This window comes from Myodes glareolus, chromosome 1 (genome assembly GCF_982192425.1).
Source record: "Myodes glareolus chromosome 1, mMyoGla1.1, whole genome shotgun sequence".
Classification (NCBI taxonomy): domain Eukaryota; kingdom Metazoa; phylum Chordata; class Mammalia; order Rodentia; family Cricetidae; genus Myodes; species Myodes glareolus.
This window is the reverse complement of record NC_142026.1, coordinates 89,870,362-89,888,195: the sequence shown is the minus strand read 5'-3', so window position 1 is coordinate 89,888,195 and position 17,834 is coordinate 89,870,362. Positions and strand designations below refer to the sequence as shown.

General features: G+C 40.1%; 1 protein-coding gene across 4 annotated transcripts in view; it reads left to right on the top strand.

Moving 5' to 3' along the window:
• The window catches only part of Cdk19 (cyclin dependent kinase 19), a 154,400-nt gene that overhangs the window by 69,315 nt on the left and 67,251 nt on the right, over positions 1-17,834 (top strand). The window contains exon 2 of one of the 4 annotated variants that reach the window (XM_048424948.3): positions 4,664-4,754. The exons of 2 other annotated variants lie outside the window; for them this stretch is intronic. The gene's annotated coding sequence lies outside the window, so the exon portion shown is untranslated. Of the gene's footprint in view, positions 1-4,660; positions 4,755-17,834 lie in introns of all 4 variants that reach the window. One more of the 4 variants, XM_048424949.3, reaches the window with a different exon arrangement.

Genomic DNA, 17,834 nt, shown 5'->3' with positions numbered 1-17,834 from the left:
CAAGAGATAAAAAAAAGGATTGTTAGATTAACAAAAATTAATGAAAGATTTTTACATTAATTTTATAGGTAGCCTATCGTGTCTCTTTGTCCTCCTCTCCTGCTCCTCCCCCTGCCCTCTCTTTGCTCCTCCCTTTTTCCCTTCTTTTTGATTTTTGAGACACAGTTTCCCTGTGTAGCCCTGGCTGTTCTGTAACTTGCTCTACAGACAGATCTGGCCTTGAACTCTGCCTGAGTGCGGAGGTGAGTGCTGGGATTAAAGGTGTGCACCTCCACTGCCACTCTCCGTGCTTTACTCTTAGGTAAAAGTTTATTTTTCTTAAGATGAAAAAAAATGATTTACTTAAACAGCCACACTCAAACTCCTCAAGCACCCCAAGTTTTAATAATGAAAGTCTAGTTTAAGGTGCTCGTTGCCTGTGCTCAGATGTGCTTGAGACTGTGGTAGCCGTGCCCGAGTGGTCCTTTGATGGTTTTCCCAGCTCCTTGGCTGGGTTGAGTCAGGAGGGAAGGTCTACTAACACACACAGGGTGCAGGTGAAGTTGCCTCCCACCGTCTGCCTTTAGTAATGCTCATGCATCTCATTATGTGACTCTTTTTCTAAGAAGTATTAACAACATTAATCTGGCATTTTCTCCAGTTTTCTTCTCTAAATTTGATTTAGTGTTTTGTTAACTCAGACTTCTGAGGTTTTCACCTTTTCAAAAGCAAACCTAATTCCATATTTTCTAGTTTGGGTCTTTTTGCTTGATGCCGTGTGAGTTTTCAAAGCATCAGATTCAAAGAAATCCTTTGAAGCTAGCAGAAATTAGATTTTAGGAAGTTAGTATTTAATATCCTTCAGTAGTCGGCTCATTTAGCAGATTCCACATACTCAATATGTATCAGAAAAGAACCACAGAAACCCTTCTGCTCCGGCGGGCCTCACCTGGGAGGGAGCCGCTGGTTGAAGAGCCTTTCTCCTTGGCGTCTTCCCACTTTCTGCTCACAGGGTCATGACAAGGCCTCCTCTGGTTGGTGCCAGCCCCTTAACTGTGTAATTTATAATGCTGAGTGGTGGTGTGCGTTTTATTTTCTATTTGTGTGTTAGTTTTAGACTTTAGGTTCAGAAACAAAGCTCCTAGGTACCTCCTACTTTTGCAGTTTAGATGAACTCTTTCATGTTCAAGATTTATAGCTTAGTTTGCGTGTCTTAATCTTATTTCAGAATGCTTTCCAACTCCAGTTTCATTTTTACTTTAAAAAAAATGCTTTTGAAAAAAGGTCTCAGTTTGTAGCCCAGGCTCACCTCCAACTCTCACTGTAGCCCAGGTGCCCTTGAGCTTGTACTCCTGTCTCAGCTCATGAGTGCTGCAATTCCAGGCCATGCCATCAAGCCTGGTTGGTTCATTTTTGCTTCTGTTGCCTCGGTCTAAATCCTTAGTATCTTTTTTTTGCCTAACTTTTAGCAATAATGTTCTGTTCTGCCTGCCTCTCTGCCAGCTTGTCCTAAATATAGCCACTGGATTAATCTCAAACTGCAGACACAATTAGGTTACTCTGTAGCTGCAGAATCTTAGCCTTGTAGACTCAGAACGCTGCAGTAGACACATTGGTGTCCCTCAGCATCCTTGAGTCGAGTCCATATGGTCACTTGTGGTTTGTTTGTTTTTTTCCCTCTTTCTCACCAGGTGCTTGTTGATGTGCGATTCTTCTTTTTCCTTTTATATTTCAAGATACTGGAGTGGGTAAAAGGGAAGCTTAGGGGTTGATGTTTAGCAGTGATGTGCTTGTGTCTCAAGTTGTGAAGGGATGAGCTCACAATTGCTAATTTTGATCGTCAACTTGAAACACCTGGGAAGAAGATGCCTCAAATGAAGATTTATCTCTATCTGATTGACCTGTAGGGATGCCTGTGTGGTGTTTTCTTGATTACTAATTAATCTAGGAGAGGCTGGTTGGTTGTGGGAGGTACCTAGGCTGTTGGTGGGCCTAGTCTGTGTAAGAAAGGTAGTGGAAGATGAGCCTGGCAGCAAGTTGAGAGCTGTGCTTATTTCTCTGTGATTTTTCCTATAGTTCTTGCTTGAGCTCCTTCCTGACTTCCTTCCTGTGACCTGGAAGTGTGAGCCAGATAACCCCCCCCCCCCACACACACACACGCTGCTTCGGTCAGAGTGTTTAATCACACTAAGAAAAGCAAACTGGAATGTTTCTGGGTAATATTGCTAAGGAGGCTCTCTCTGTGGCTTTGGGTCTGTGATGCAGTTAGGGAAGGTTTTTTATGGACTTAGGTGCATTGTTGTGGTTCTGTTTTGATTGTTCTTTTTAAAGTAGTTTTTAAAGAGTGCTTATTGTATGTGGTGTCCTAGTTTGTGGAGTAAATGATTATCATTTGTAACTGATGTATTGTTACTTGACTGACCTTTGTTAATCCCTTCCTAAACAATAGAAAGGGAATATTCTAGAACTTGATAGAGAGCAAAACACCACAGTCCACATAAACAAAAACTAACAAGCTCTCACATGAGTTAAGTCCATGCTCTGTTCATGTGGTTACTGATAGTTGAAACACTGAAGGGCCTCGGACCCCCCCCCCCAAAAAAAAAAAGACCCACCACCACCACCAAGAAAAAAATCCCAAGAACTAGAAGTCAACCACTATGCTATCAAGTTTCCTGAGAAATAGCCACCTAAAAAAACTCATCTGCTTTTCAGTTAAAATGCTACCCTTTATTGCTGTCATTGTAAGTTATCAACCCTGCTTTAAGGAAATAATAGTTTCTTCTAAGTCAAAATACAAGTGATTCACAGTCTAAGGAAAATACAACTTTTCCGGATGACCGTGGAAAAGCTTGGCATGGTTTTAAAATTGAAGTTTGATCAAATGTTTGAAGGTTGCCCTCTGTGTTAGTTCATTTTTTGTTTCGCTAAAAGCTACCTGAGGTTGGTTAACCTTATAAAGGGATTTATTTGGTCTTAGTTTTTGTCTTAGGGTTTCTATTTCTGTGAAGAGACAACATGACCACAGCAACTCTTATAAAGGAAATCATTTAACTTACAGTTCAGAGGTTCAGTTCATTATCATCGTGGCAGGAAATGGCAGCACCCAGGCAGACGTGGTGCTGGAGAAGGAGCTGAGAGTCCTATATGTTGATCTGCAGGCAACAGGAAGAGAACTGTCTACCACACTGAGTGTAGTTTGAGCAAAGGAGACCTCAAAGCTCACCCCCACAGTGACACACTTCCTCAATCAAGGCCACATTTATTCAAACAAAGCCACAACTCCTAATAGTGCCACTCCATTTGAGGGCCATTTTCTTTCAGATCACTACAGTTTTGGAGGTGGAACATCTAAGATCAGGTGACCCTGTTGGTCTCTCCTTTGGTGAGGGGCCAAGTTCATACGATATCAAGGCATCTATTTCAGGTGGGAGCAAACTATCAGAGAATAACCAAGGGGTGTGGCTTCTCATATGTGTTAACTCAGGGCTCTCCAGGAACCACCATAACCTTTTCACTGACATGCTTCCATTGACCTGGCAACTTCTCATCTACTAGATCATTGCCCCACTAAGGACTATGATTCCAACACATGAACTCTTGAGGGTACAACTACATACATATCCATACCATACGATCCATGGTTCTTAGTTTCCATAAGTAAAATATGTGAATTTTATGACTAGCTTTTTATAGAATAGGGGTCTTTATTGTGATTTGCTGCCTCTGTAAGCTGGATTGGGGCTGTGTGTCACTTGCCTTGGGTATAATGCTTGTTTTAGGATGGGTGGTGATGGTCTGTAACAATAAGGTGGTGATGTTTATATTCCTGAAGGTGCTTTAGAAGTAATTGAATGTGTTACTTAAAAGCGTGAAAATTTTCATCCTGTGATTTTTACATTGATTAAAAAAATTACTCAGAAGCTGGGCATGGTGATACATGCCTATAGTCTCAATATTTGGGAGGCAGAGGCAGGAGGATGTTGAGTTTGAAGCCAGTATAGCATACACAGTGAAATATTGTTTCAGAGAGAGAGAGAGAGAGAAAGAGAGAAAAAGAATGAATGAATTCTGAGTGAGATTATAATTTTTTCCTTAGCAAAATAGTACCAAAGTTAAAAAAGCTAACCATTGTTTTGTTTTTAAAATAATTTTTAGAGAAATTAAAAACATTGTGGTAAAAATGTACAGAGGTTTAAATAAATGCTCTTGGAGCACATTTCAGTAAAGAGCTGTGTGTTTGGGGCTTGTTGGAAGGCAAAGAGCCTCAGAACTTGTCACCTCGGTTGAGCCTGTTAGAGTCTGTGTAGCCTGAGCCATTCCTACAGGTAGACGACCTTCTCTTCAGGTCAGCCGGCGTGGCGTCTTTCTCACACTTGCCCTTATGGCATTCTGGAGCTGCTTGAGCTCTTGGTGTTGTTACTTTCACAAGAACATTTGTCACCCAGGAGTTTATTCTGCTTCATTTAATGTGAATCTCTGACTCCCTTTAACCAGCCCTTAACCTTATTGTCAGTCAAGACGAGGATTTCCGTAGATGTTAATAATATAGATCCATACAGGTCAGCTACTTCTCAAGGTCAGATATTATTTAGTATTTGCAGTCTAGTTTTATCCAGTAAATGTCTTTTGAATATAAGAAGATAGGTTATCTTGAGAGTCGCATTTTTTTTTTTGCAAGTAGGTCCACAGAATGCTAGAACTGGAAGAGTTTGTAGGACACGTGGACGTTCTTATTTGGAAGAAGGGAGGTGTCTACCACAAAGATACATTAGGTAAGGTTTCTTACTGTCTCTCGGGGGTTTGTAATGTACACAGCCCATGAGAAGCCTTGCAATCTGTACAATCAAGAAAGATGTTGAATTCAGCACTTCTTAAACTGAAACTAGTAACAACTGCTTACTGTCATTCTAAATGCTGCATACTGTAGACGATTTCATGTTATGTTTTTATATGAATGTCAGTGCATCGGGTTCATTTATACCAGCATCACTACAAACCAATCACAATAGTCTATGCTGTGGTGCTGTCATGGCTAAGATGTCACTGGGTGGTGAGAAGACCTCAGCTTGTTTTAGTCTGAGAGGTCCACAATTAGGTGACCCATTGTCGTTATGCCATTGCATAGCTTGTAATTACATAGCTGACAGCATAATTAATAAACAGTTCATTACTTTTATTCTTCTCAATAGAAAATAGCTGATACTCAATGATTGTCTGTTGTTAACATATGAACATTTAGACATTAGTATTGTTATCACAACATAGTCTCCAAGTGACTGTAGTGTAGGTATCATCTCCCATTAGACTTATTTAGCATAGGATTTTTGCTTCTGATATACTTGAATTTATTTCTTATTTTTTGTGGGCCAGGAAGAGAACCCAAGACCTCATACATGCAAGGCAAGTAAGCATTTTCCTTCTGAACTGCACCTCCGTGTTGTAAGGGGTGGAGGCTGCTTGTTGGTTCCTGGCCGCTTAGCCTGAAATAATCACGCAGAAACCATATTATTTAAATCACTGCTTGGCCCATTAGCTCTAACTTCTTATTGACTAACTCTTACATCTTAATTTAACCCATTTCCATTAATCTGTGTATTGCCATGTGGCAGTGGCTTTTACCCGGTAATATTCCCAGCGTCTTGTCTTTGGCAGTGGCTTCATGAGTTCTTGACTCCACCCTTCTTTCTCCCAGCATTCAGTTTAGCTTTCCCTGCCTAACTAAGTTTTGCCTTGCTATAGGTCCAAACTAGTTTCTTTATTCTTTAATGGTAATCACAGTATACGGAAGGAAATCCCACGTCACCTTCAGTATGAATTGGAATCTTTTTTTTTATAAAGTGATTCATTTACTGTACAGCTTCTTGTTTTTGAAACCGTTATTATGGATATCTAAATGTATGGATATTGTAAATGGTTAGATGAGTTGTGGAACACAGAGCATCCTCCCACACCCCATTATTTGTGCAGTGGTTGAAACCAGCAAGGACACGGAGCCTACAATGTCAAGGACCAGAACCCTGTGATTATTTTAGTGATGTTGTGGTTTGAATATTTGTGTCTCCATGATTGTTTTCACTTGGAATCCTAACCCCTATAGTAATACACAGTTAGTGTCTTTGTGAGAAACCCTTGCTTCTTTCATCACAGGACATTACAGTGGGGCAGGAAGGCTGTCACAGTCACTGAATCTGTTGGCACATTGGGTTTCAGAATTGGCAGCGTTCGGAACTGTGTGAGATAAATTGGCTTGTTAGACCACCTAGTCTGTGGTAATTTGTTGTACACGGTGGCTCAAGTAGACCAGACTGGCATTTATTTATTTTCATCTAGACTTGCTATCTTTTGACTGATGCCCTAGTGCCACTGCTGAGAAACTGAATTTCTAATATGGAGGATCCTGGGTAATGTCTAGTTGCCTTTATACATGATGAATCTGTAAATTTGCTGCTTCTCACTCTCTACGCTTTGCTCTCTACGCAGTTGCAGTACCATGCTGTTATTTAAGACTGGTTTTAGTGTTCGACACAGGGTTTCTTAGTGCAACAGCTCTGGCTGTCCTGGAACTCACTGTGTAGACCAGGCTGGCCTCAAACTTAACAGAAATCTGCCTGCCTCGCTCTGCCTCCTGAGTGCTGGGATTAAAGGCAGGTACCATCACCAACCATCACTTAAGACTATTCTAATTATCTGTAGAATTTAGAAACTTTAACCTAATACATTTATTTTCTTTATTATTCTTGTGTGTGTGCCATGTGCTTGTGTGATGCCCCTGTGCTGGTAGAGCTCAGTTTTGTGGGTTAGTTCTCTCCACCCTAATGTGAGTTCTGGGTGATTAAGCTCCGGTGAGCAGTCTTGTAAGCCACAGTGCTTTATCCACTGACCATCTCAGCCCAGTTTCTGGAGTTCAAGGTCGTGATTCATCTTGTACCATGTTAGTGGTTTCTTTGTTAAAACAGTAAAATGGTAGAATGTGAACATTTTGTATTGTCCTTTGAATGAGAGATCATATTGGCAGTGTCATCATGTTGCTAGAAGCACGTGAAGGAAAAAACTTAGAAGGTTGGTCAGAAACCTGCCCTCCATGAACTCTTACAATATATGCAGATAGGGTGATGGGGTTGGAGACAGCAGAACAGTGATGTTGCTAGGTAATTTCCCCTCTGCTTCTGAGCTCAGGGGAACAAAATGGGAGGGAGCCAGTGCTCAAACTCAAATCCTGCGTGCGGCAGATAGAGTCACCAGGAGGCACACTCAAGAGTTGGACAGTTTCAGAACAGATGGGAAATCTTTGCCCTGGTCAAGAAACACATGAACTAGCCCAATCTAAACTAGTGGTTCTCAACCTGTGGGTCATGACCCCTTGGGGAGTTGTTAAATGACCCTTTCACGGGGATCTCCTAAATAATCAGAAAATACAGCTTTTACATTATGATTTGTAGCAGTAGCAAAATCACAGTTATGAAGAAGCAATGAAAGTAATTTTATGGTTAGAGGTCCCTACAACACGAAGGCTGGTAAAAGGGTTGTAGCATTAGGGAGGTTGAGAACCTCTGTTCTAAACCAACACTGCCTGTTGGAACTCCCTGTGGTGTTGCTGTCCAACAATGAAGCCTCGAGTTTGCAACCTCTTTAAGTCTTAACAGTGTAGGTAGAAACTAAATAATTACCTGCAACTTGAAAACAGGGTCTGCCTTTGTATGTTTTTATATTAAAGAGTTAGACAAATGTATAAAGGTATTCATTATAATACTTATGACATTAAGCATGTAATAATCAGAGCAACACATATGTCCAATTTAAACATTCTTTTATGCCCAGACAGTGGAATACTGGGGCAGCCATTAAAACTACTGAGTAAAGTGGATGGTTATTGAATAAACATTTGTTTACATTATGTAAAAAGGACTTGTTACAATTGGGGGGTTGAAAATGTTGAAAAGCATTATGTTTTATGTGTGTGTGTACTGATAAGTGGAATCTGGAACTAAGGCATCAGAAGACTTTGTTTAGAGTGAGGATGTGGCTCAGTAGGAGTTTATCTAGTATAAGCAGGAGTGCTTTCGGTGACCCCAGTCACAGGGTGTGTGGTGAGGAGACGAGTTTGTTATTATCTAGTATAAGCAGGGAGGGCTTTCGGTGATTCCCAGTTACAGGGTGTGGTGTGTGGTGAGGGGACTAGTTTGCTATTAGCTGTGTGACTTTGTATGAGGTACTTTACCTCTTAGCTTCTGCTGTTTTTCTACTATAAGAGACATCTAAAAGTAGTTCCTTTGTACCCTGAAGAGCATCTTGAGTTTAACCTCTGGCTTCCACATGTAACACTCCCACCCTCCTCCAGTGGAATTCTGCCCCCCCCTCCTGATTTACCAGAATGACAGTGGACATGAGAAAGAGTAAAGGAGCCTGCAGTGTTCTTTAGGTCTTTAGAAAACGTGAAATTGTTCCACTGGCCCCAGACGTGGATGTAGAATGGTGATGCTGCAGACATCAGGGAAGTGTGTTTAAGGGTTGCTACAAGAACATCAGCATGGTGGAACTGGAGCACCCATCTGCTATGGTACCCAGGGTGGTGTTGTTGGCGTTGCACTCGAAGAGCAAAGATGGCTTCCAAGACAGGAAGGGAATTTACCAGAAAGGCACCAGAGAGACTCTGACTTCAGCAAAACCAGTCTCGCAGCCTGAGAAAAACAAGTTTGATGAGAATCAGTGGAAAGGATCCTGAGCTGATGGATCTATGCTTTTGGAATTCATGGCATAAAATGTATTAAAAACAAAAAAGGGATCTTTGTGTTGCAAAGTGAATGCACACCTAAAAAAAGCAAACCCAAATAATTCAAGTCTATCTTTGCCCCGTGCTACCTTCTCGCCAGCAAGAACGACGCGGGGCACTTAGGATTCTTCTGCAGTAAAGCTTTAATGCATCTTGAGAGGGAGAGCATCAGCTTCCAAAGCAGAGACCCAGAATGAGGGTAACCCAGCCCTTATAAAGGAAACAGTCCTCGCTTCTGACGTGTCACTCTTGGATTGGTCCGCTGCCCATTATCCCAGGTGATGCCTCGGAAGTAGGCAGGGACGCAGCAGTAGAGAGTTACCAAACACATGCGCTGGGATTAAAGGCGTGTGCTACAATACCTTGAACTCACAGAGATCTGCCTGTCTCTGCCTCCCAGGCATTGGGACCAAAGGCGTGTACTACCACACCTTGAGGTCACAGAGGTCAATCTGCCTCTGCCTCCCAGGCATCAGGACTAAAGGCGTGTACCACCACACCTTGAGGTCACAGAGGTCAATCTCTACCTTTGTCCCTTGAAGCAATGGAGAATGTGGTTGCGGCCCTCCACATATCTTAATTGGGTTGTTTTCAAGATTAAATGAAATAATGTAGCTGTGTGGTTTAGCACAGGATATGGGTCATTTATTTATAAAATATAGTAAATATAATACACATATATTACCTGCATATCCATATGTTTATAATTAATTAACATTCACTATAGCAATAAATTTAAATAATACTTTATTATTATAACTAGTAATTATTATTTATTTACAATTATTGTTTTTGATTATTAATCAGTAAATATATGATATATTAATATATAATGTTTATGCAATTGTGTAACATTTATGTTATGTGATATTATATAAAATATAGTAAATGTCATCTCTTATGGTCTTGGTGATTGATTTTATTGTGAAATGTATATGTCAGTAGAGACAAAATTAGAAGGTATGTACCAAAATACTCTCTACTGACATATACATTTCACAATAATAACAGTAGAGACAGATGATTTGTATGTTTTTCATGGGGGCGGGGGAAGGTTGGTCTTGTATTTGAACATACATGACTTTTGTAACTTTAAAATGCTTTAAACCTTCTGTGTGCCTGAATCATTAGTATTAGGCATACTGTTAAGTAAAAATGACTCATGCTAAATAGATGAAAGATTTATTATCTCTAATATAAATTTCATCATCCTATTTAAAATTGCACCATCGTTTTATGGCTATAGAAAGGAGAGATAGCCCAGTGGTTGAGAGTACTAGCTGCTCTTGCAGAGAACCTGGGTTTTACTCCCAGTACCCACATAGTAGCATATAACTGCCTAGTGCTGGAGCTCCTGGGAACAATGCCCTCTTCTGGGCTCCTTCATGCACATGGTGCATATAAACTAATGCAGGCCAATGCACAAAATAATCATTAAGAAGAAAGAAAACCTGTGAAACCAAGATTAGTGGAAATGTAATATTATAATGGAAACACATTCCCTTATGTTGAATTGTACTCCATTCATCTATCTGTCTGTCTGTCTGTCGTCCACCCACCCACCCATCCATCCATCCATCCATCCATCCATCCATCCATCCATTGACGAGGTCTATAGTCCTGGCTGTACCAGGAACTCTCTTTGTAGAACAGGTTGCCTTTGAATTCCTAGAGATCCACTTGTCTTTGCCTTTAAAGTGTTCGAATTAAAAGCATGTACCACCATACCCAGATTTAGAATTACATTCTTAATCATATTTGCCTATGAGGAAGACATCTTGCATCTTTTATACAAGAGCAGATACTTAGTGTTATTTGGAAAAGTCCTCTTTTATTGTGGAGACAGCAACATACAGCTTAGGCCATTCCCAAACTTGTGTGTAGCTGAGGTTGACTTTGAACTTTTAATGTCCTGCTCAGTAGCACTCTTAGTTTTTGATTGCTTATCTCTGTGTTCAGATTCAGTGGCTCCGGCAGGTATCTGAGCTACTGGAAAAGCTGTTAAGGTTGTAAGTGAGGGCACGGTGACACCACTGGACCACTCTGGATAGAAAGACAGTTTATTCGGGGAGTCCCGAATGTGCTGTCAGTCTTATGGGAACAGGGAACAGGTAATTCCAGGAGGAGGGCTGTGGGCCATCATGGTCTAGATGTTAGTACGGGGGCTGTTTGTGGTAATCAGGAACTACATGCCCTTTGTCCAAGGTCGGTGGCCATTTGAGGTGGATAACAGAAGTGATGGCTTTTCCTGACCAACAGAAACCACTTCATGGGATTTCTGAGCAATGCTGAGTTTAGGTTTTTGTATACTGGACAGCAGGCCTCCTAGGTATCACATCAGTCTCGCTTGAGGAACCCAGACTGCTGTTTAGGACATCATCAACTGTAAAAGGAGCAGCGGGCCACTTCCCGCAGCCTGGCTCCCAGCCGCCTGGCTAGCTTATACCCCGAAATAACAACACACAAATTGTATTCATTTAAACACTGCCTGGCCCGTTATCTGTAGCCTCTCATTGGCTAGCTCTCACATCTTGACTAACCCATTTCTAATAATCTGTATGTCACCATGAGGTACCGGCATGAGTCTAGCCAGTGTCTGTCTCAGGAAGGGGGATCATGGCATCTGCCTGACTCTACTTTCTTTCTCCCAGCATTCTGTTCTGTCTACTCCACCCACCTATGTTCTGACCTATCAGGCCAAGCAGTTTCTTTATTAATTAACCAATGAAAGCAACACATAGAAAGAAGACCCACCTACATCAGTCAACAGCACTGCCATTTTAGGGCTCACTTGGAACCTAACAGAAGCCTCATTAGAGTATTACTTTAGGTGGGTAGGTAAAAGTTTGAATTTCTAAACTTTGTGGCAGAGGTCTTTTCTATTTCACTTTGCTTTTAGTCCCTGCTACTTGTTTAGTTCCAGACTCCAGAGTATATTAGTATGAACTGTTAAAAGGATTCCAGATCTTAGGTGGCAGTCTAGCCAGAGAGCCAAGCAAGTCACTGCATCCATTAGCTGTTGCAAGTGTCTGATAGAAGTGCTGGTGAAAGTGCTGCCCTTGTAATTGAGAGAGGATGGAGATGGACCAGGGAGGTGAAGGTATGCAGGGCAGAGCCTCCCCAAAGGCTTGAGCTAAGGCTTCAAAATGTTTGTGGGTTGATAGAAGAACCCGTGTAGGAGATGCGCGGACTGCAGCAGACAGGAAGCCGCCAGCGACAGCGCTGGGATCAGGGCAGGGCTGGTTTTAGGTTCAGAGGAACCACTGATCCAGCCCCGCTGCTCTGAAGCTTGATGAAAGCTTAACACAGGCTTAGTTAGCTTCACCAGGCGCTGGTCTTAGAACTAAGGTGCTTTGAGCTGTATTTGTGTGAGGTCCTGAGGGTTTTGTTTTTAATGGTGTCATTTCACCAAGTCACCATCCTCCCACCCCCCAAGAAAGTCACCATTTTAAAAAGAGCTGAAATTGTGCCAGCAGCCCTTTGTTTAGAACACCTTCCTGCCTCTTTCTTAGTTCTTGTCCCACTGGATCTTTTTGCTACAACTCTAAGGGACGTTGCTGTTGTTTGTTGTTGTTGTTTTAGTGTTTTGTTTTTGTTTTCTGAATTTAGAAGTAAAGGAAGGGGAAGCTAGGAAGACATGCTGGGGATTATTAGCTATATTGTCATGCTCATTTGCATAGGAGGTCATTCATAGTCCTGTGCTACTTGATTTTTTAAAAATTCATTCTATTAAAATTTAAAATCTTCATCCAATTACACATTAATTTGGGCTAAAGTAAGCAGATAATTAGGGAAGAGTCGTGAAATTTGCGTAGATGTTCATTTTCCCCCATATATTCTCCTGTTCCCTTATTTTTAAAATGTTGTCTCTCATGTTGTAACAAAGCAGAACAACACAGAACGTCCCAGAGCCCTCAGTAACCCTCTAGTCATTGCCTGGTGGCTTCTCTGCGTGCTTAACCGTAGAGGCAGCCTAGCTTGTGTTGCATCCTGCCCTTGTTTCTTCTTCAGTTTAGTTTAAAAAGTATTTGCATTCCCACACATGCCTGGCCCCACTGGTGCAGCGAATAACAGTGAACAAGAACAGGCATGGTAATCTGTCTGTGGAGTTTAAATTTTCAGTAGTGAAAGCTATTCCTTTTGGTTTCTAAATACCTCCAATAGAATTTGATAGTCTAATAGGAATTTCTCCTAGCTTTTTAAGTTTGTCTGTTCCCAATCTAGAAAATTTAAATATTTAACTGTCTACATTTACTCATTTGTTGTATGTTGTAGAGATTCAAAGGTGACATGACATGTGTGTTGGGGGTTGGAGGGGCAGGCAGCCTGCAGGAGTCTGTCCTCTCCTTCCGCCGTGTGGGTCCCATGGGCTGAACTCCGGTCATCAGGTAGCACTTTACCCCCTGAACCAACTCACCGGCTCATAACATGGAAAAATCTAAATCTGTGTTTTTCTTTTCCTTCGGTGCGAAAGTAGCAAATGTAAATAAATAGCTTTTTACAGCCTTTTTGAAGTTTTCATAAAGGTTAAAGAAATTCCAGAAAGATTATATATCTAGTTTTACTTTGACAGTTACTTTTGTTAGTGATCTTTCCATCTCAACAGTATTCATGTTTTATCTCAGTAGTTTGAATGGTTTTAAGTCATGCTATTGTAGCATTTCTTCCTCCTGATGTCATTTAGAAAATTTAAAAATTTTTGCCGTTCTGAAAGATTAAAACACGTCTCTTGCCAGGCAGTGGTAGCGCACGCCTGTAATCCCAGCACTCGGGAGGCAGAGGCAGGCGGATCTCTGTGAGTTTGAGGCCAGCCTGGTCTACAAGAGCTAGTTCCAGGACAGGCTCCAAAGCTACAGAGAAACCTTGTCTCAAAAAAAAAAGCCAAAAGCCAAACCAACAACAACAACAACAAAAACCACGTCTCTTTGGTTTCAGTTTGCATTTTAAGTGAAAGTAGTCATGTTATTCCATAATCTGTTTACTATTTTAAGTTATGTTTACTTTTAAGAAATACCTGTTTATATTCTCCATCTCTTGTATTACATTTTTTGGATTTTTTTTAAAAAACTGTACAAATCAGACAGCATGGGTCTTTGCTGTCTTAGATCAGGTGGGTTGCCGTTGACTGAGTCTAGTTTTAGTCAACACATACACACATGTACATAACAACATGCACACATCTACACATATGCATAAGCATCTTTGAATAGATGCTAAATATCAAACCTCAGAAATCAAAGCTTGCTTTGTAGTGTGTACATGTGCACTGTTGCATTTATCTAGTTATTCTTTTTCAGTAAACACTTGGGAGTCAGATATCAGGGTAAGAACCTGAATGATCAGAGAAGTGGCAGAGAAGTGACCAGTGACTTGTCTCTTTGGCTCCTCCATCCAAAAGGACTGAGATCCTCTGGAAGCCCTACCCTACCCCTTCCTGCCTCTCTGTCTGTCCTCAGTCCTCTAAAACTTCTATAGCTAATTTTGGTCAACTAGTAGCTAGTTATGCCCTCTTATTCAAAGCAAACTTTGTCAGAATGCGATCAAAATATTACATGACGGTACACCCTTTTTGTCTAAATAAAAAGGGAAAGTTTTAACTCTTAACATAGTAAAACTGTATACAATAAGAATAATTATCAGGTAAGAATTACATTCACAATGTCCAGTCCATTTGCCTTTGGCAAATTCAGATAAAATACTCCATCCTCTATCTGTCATTATCTTGGTGAGTCCAAAGTTTTGTATCTAATTTACTTTCTACCATAGCTTGAATTACCAACTCAAAACTGCCTTTTTATGTCTTTTAACCTTGTACACTTTACATTTCTTGTTTGTTTCTTTTCTGAAGTTGTTAAGAAGGAAAACTATTTAACTTTCTAGTTTTCAACTCCCATCAGAGACCTGAGAAAGATATAATATTACCTGAGTAAACAGGAAGTACAGAACAAAAAACTTCCAAAACTAAGAAATGACAGAAACAACTGGCTGCCTGGAGAGTCATCAAGGGTTCCTCTGTAACATTGGGGCATCCATTTTCAGCCTATAGGCCTAGAATATCTGGCAGACGTTTCTGTGAGGCAGGAATTTTGAAGAACTGTCCTGTCTTGTCTTGGCAAATGTTCGGCAGTCACTTTCTTTTGTGTCCTGCTTGTCTAATTTGGACAGCATACTGTCATCAGTCAAGGCAAGGGCTTTTTTTTTTCCCCAGTGCCTAACTTCTGCCAGAACAAAGGCAAATTCCATATGGAGTTTCTTCAATGTCCATCATCTTTGCTGAAGTAGATTGGTGCTGCCAGGAGCAGACACGTCTCATTGCCATAAATAGCCTTATGTTATTAAAACATCTTAAATGCCATATTCTGTAGATCTCTAAAGTATTTGAAGACTACCTGTCTATCTAAAATATATGTCTGTTTGACCTTGAAAACATACCTAACATGACTACAGGTTTGATTGTAATAGGTGACTGACTACTACCCTGCATTTCTTTATTATCCAAAGTAGTTTGTAATAATAACTTTCAAAGATTAGAAATTTGCTTTAGATTGTTAAATAAGCTCCATGGGTATAATACCTTAAACAAGAGTAGAACTGTATATTCAGTATGTTCTAACAAAAACAACTAAAATTTGTATAAGTATACAAAAATGCCTTATGAGTAGAAACATATATACAGTATAACAAAATAACCTTAAGGGGCTGGAGAGATGGCTCAGAGGTTAAGAGCACCGACTGCTCTTCCAGAGGTCCTGAGTTCAATTCCCAGCAACCACATGGTGGCTCACAGTCATCTATAATGAGATCTGGTGCCCTCTTCTAGCATGCAAGCATACATGGAAGAAATGTTGTATACATAATAAATAAATAAATAATTTTTTTTAAAAAACAAAATAACCTTAAATTTGTATCTATATACAAAAATCCATACCAGTGTAAAATATTCAAGACTAGTAGTTACTTTTTTGTTTAAAGTAGATTCAATAATCTCCCCTTTGAGTCTGTCATTTCTATATCCCCTTTTTCTTTTTTGAATGAGATCCCTGAGTCTAATCTCCTTTGTTCAACTTTTTTCCTGCAGTTACCAATAACAGTTTGTAACCATCTCCCTAAACAATGACGAACATCAGTAACCCACCAAATGACCAAAACCCACACACCCCATCTCTTTGGAATGTGGGTGTCATGTTCTCTAGATTGCTTCTGTGGTCTGGAGGGCGATGGCATCTCTTTGGGACCCTGAGAAAATTGAGGTAATGGTCAAGTCCTGGGAGAGCTATCTGAATCATTTGTTGGTCCAGTCTCTGTGTAATGAGTATAGAGCTTATCTAAAATCCTGGCTAGAGTAATGCATAAGGCCAGACCATCTTAGCTGGCTGCCTTGAAATGTCCTGAGGAGTTTGTAGTTCAAAACTGATCTTTCGGTGGCCTTTGTCAGCTTAGTAGCATTACCACAATCTGGGAGGGATCATTGCTGTGGGGGTCTCATCATCCTTCTAGCGTCTTCAGAGTTTGCTGCTAAGTTTGCTGTTAGGTATGGTCACAGGTCACTGCAGAAAACTTTAACATTTTAAGTGTCCTATGCAGCAGATTTGGAAAGGTTAAAGGACCATGATTTGTTAAGTACATCCAGAGTACACACACTTAATTCCTAGTTATCTTATAGACTCAAGCCTTGAGGAAGCCTTTTTCTCGAGTTAGTTACTACTCTCTATGACCATTAATACCATGACAGAAAGTTTAATACATATAATATATACTAAAATCTTATAAATGTTAAGATATTTATACCTTAAGAAAAGTTTTGAAGAATCAAAACCAAAGTCTTGCAAGATTAGTGTCAATAGAATAGTCCCTTAATTTTGTTGTTTTTTTTTTTCTGTCTCATAGTAGGTGGCTCTTCTGACATGAGAAAGATTTTGGGTTTTCCTTTAATAGTGCACTAACAACAGAATTATTGAAAATTATAGTTCAGTGAGTTTTTCCTTGTTTCTTCCTCCAGTCCTTCCTTCCCCTCCCTTCCCCTCCCCTTTCTCTCTCTCTCTCTCTCTCTCTCTCTCTCTCTCTCTTTTTCTGACAGTGTCTTGAAGTTTTCCTGCCTTAGATTCCCAAGGGCTAGGATCGAGGCTGCTCAACCATACTTGTCTGACTTTTAATCATTATAATTTAATGATTTCTAACCTTTTAAATCTAATCACTGTTAATGTATTTCCATGAAAGCTCCACATCTGCCAGTTTGATTCTTTTGAAAAGATTACAATTGGACTATCTAGCTTAGTGGTGGGATACTTGTGTGGCACCTGCAAGGCCCTGGCTTTGAACAGACATTAAATTTTCAGCACCACACAAAAATGTAATAAACTTCATACACTTCTTGTAAATATAATTTTTAATACTTGTTGATTAAGCATAGTAGATGCTTAGTGTAAAAACAAATAAATTAAAATTAATTACTTCATTGAGTAAACTCACCCCTCTCTGTTTTCTTGTAATACAGACATAGGTTTATTAGCAGACTTGGAATCCCAGAGTGGTTTTGTGTAACAGAGACAATGTAGTAGATAGTTCCTGGGTTGTGTTTAGTTCGGAGCTTTTAATTACATTCCTTCTTACTTTGGTTTAAGTGTCTGTGGTGTGCTTTGGAATGACGGATGCATAACTGATTAATTTGAGTCTGATTTCACTTGTTCATCATATCTCCTTTGGAATGTCTAAAAGACATTAATCATTTGTGTTGGTAGTTTGTAGTTAGTTATTAATCCTAACCCTTAAGTATAATTTGTAAATAGTACTGTAATTTCCTATAGTGTCTGAAGTGGGCACCTAACCACTGGGATTTAGAAAAATGGGTAGAGGGTGCAGTGAGGGATGGATTAGAATGCACCTGAGGATTAGGAGATTTTACCAGGCAAACTCCATTTTTTTGTATTCATTTCATTTTCATATTTTAACTTTGTATGTTCACAGTTCCATTTGTAACAGGTATTTTCAAATTTAATATATTACATGAAAACTTACTTATGTTTAAATAAATGTATATCCTGTCACAGTGAGGGAGATGTAAACTTACTTATTTTAGATCTCA